Source organism: Amblyomma maculatum, chromosome 2, assembly GCF_055883805.1.
Source record: "Amblyomma maculatum isolate TAMU_Amacu chromosome 2, ASM5588380v1, whole genome shotgun sequence".
Lineage (NCBI taxonomy): Eukaryota > Metazoa > Arthropoda > Arachnida > Ixodida > Ixodidae > Amblyomma > Amblyomma maculatum.
Window position 1 is genome coordinate 193,922,430 of NC_139345.1, and position 2,003 is coordinate 193,924,432.

Genomic DNA, 2,003 nt, shown 5'->3' on the forward strand with positions numbered 1-2,003 from the left:
AAATGGACTCCTGAATGTGATTCTGCGTTTCGCCAGCTCAAGTTTCTTCTTACCTCGCGGCCCATACTGCGCCATTTCATCCCGACAGCTCCCACTGAACTCCACACTGACGCAAGTGGCATCGGCGTGGTGCTGTGCTCATACAACGGCATGACGGAAACCAACACGTTGTCACTTACGCAAGTCGCACCCTTAGCAAGTCTGAACGCAACTATACCGTGACGGAGCAAGAATGCCTTGCCGTCGTTTTTGGCGTACAGCGGTTTCGCTCGTACCATTATGGACGTTCCTTTACAGTCATCACCGATCACCATTCGCTTTGCTGCCTGGTGAATCTACGCGACCCCTGCGGTCGGTTGGCCCGCTGGGCATTACGCCTTCAGGAGTTAAACTTTACAGTGTCGTACAAAAGTGGCCGCCAACACGCTGATGCTGACTGCCTCTCGCGGCTGCCTCTCGCAACTACCCTCTGCGATGACAACTTTGACGACTATCTTGCCGCCGTTTCCGTACAATTTCCGGATCTTGCCACTTTCCAGCGAGAACAACGAAAAGATCAAGACTTGGTAGCACTTTTTGAAAAAGCTCGTGATGCGGCATATGCAAACCCTTTCTGCATTCGCGATGGTTTGCTGTATCGAAAAAATTACTCGTCTGGCGGTGCACTCTTTCTGCTAGTCGTTCCGGCTAGCCTCTATTCCTCTGTTCTACACTCTATGCACGATGACGTTACAGCTGGGCACTTGGGGTTTGCCAGGACTCTTACGCGCATTAAGGAACGTTTCTACTGGCCAAATATGCGTCGAACGACTCGGCGTTATGTGAACTCCTGCGTGCAGTGCCAGCGGTTCAAGCTCCCCACGACTTGTCCGCCGGGCCACTTACATCCGGTGACACCACCGACCACACCATATGAGCAAGTGGGTGTTGACCTCATAGACCCGTTTCCCCGCTCGTCCAAAGGAAATCACTGGGTCATCGTGTGCGTTGAACATCTCACGCGTTACTGTGAAACTGCCGCCATCCCTTCCGCCACCGCTGACGTCTCGTTCTTCTTCACGCTGTCGTGCTCCGTCACGGGCCTCCTCGTGTAATTTACAGTGACCGAGGCCGCCAGTTTACGGCAGATGTTGTGGAACAGCTTCTGCGCTATTGTACTTGCCAGTTGCGTCACTCTACGCCGTACCATCCCCAGACAAAGGGCCTCGATGAACGTACAAACCGGACACTCACGAAAGTGCTTGCGATGTATGTTGTCTCGCGGCACAAGAACTGGGACGAAGTGCTTCCTTTCATTACTTACGCATATAACACCTCGAAGCATGAGACAACTTCTTATAGTCCATTTTTCCTCCTCTACGCCCGTCCGCCTCGACGTTCTCTTCACACCATTTTGCCATTCTCTCTCGACACCGAGCCGTCTGTTTCGAGCACCCTTTGCCGCGCTGAAGAAGCTCGTCGGGTCGCCTGATTACGCACTCTTGCCTCGCAGGACCGCTCTAAGCAGCGCTACGATCGTAGGCATCAGGATGTCTCCTACCTTGCCGGCGACTTAGTGTGGCTCTGGACACCTCCCAGCAAGCGTGGTGTGTCCCAGAAGCTGTTGTCGCACTACACAGGCCCATTTATTGTGCTCAAACGCATCAATGAGTTGAATTACGTCGTGTCTCGCCAATGTTCCCACGGTCGCCCCTCTCGGAAAACACAGGTAGTTCATGTCGCAAGAATCAAGCGCTGCCACTCTCGCTCGGGACTCTGACAGCCCAGGGGCTTCGTCTGCGAAGGGGGAAATGTCAGGCATGCGCACAGAAGAGGAAAAGGAAGTGCAAAAAGAGGCTCTCCGGAATAGAGGAAGAAGAAGAAGAAGCTCTCCATCTGTTAGCTGGCACATCAGGCTAAGGTGCAGAATCACTCTGTAAATAAACCCTAACAATATATATATATATATATATATATATATATATATATGTATATATATATACACTTATATATACATATAGATG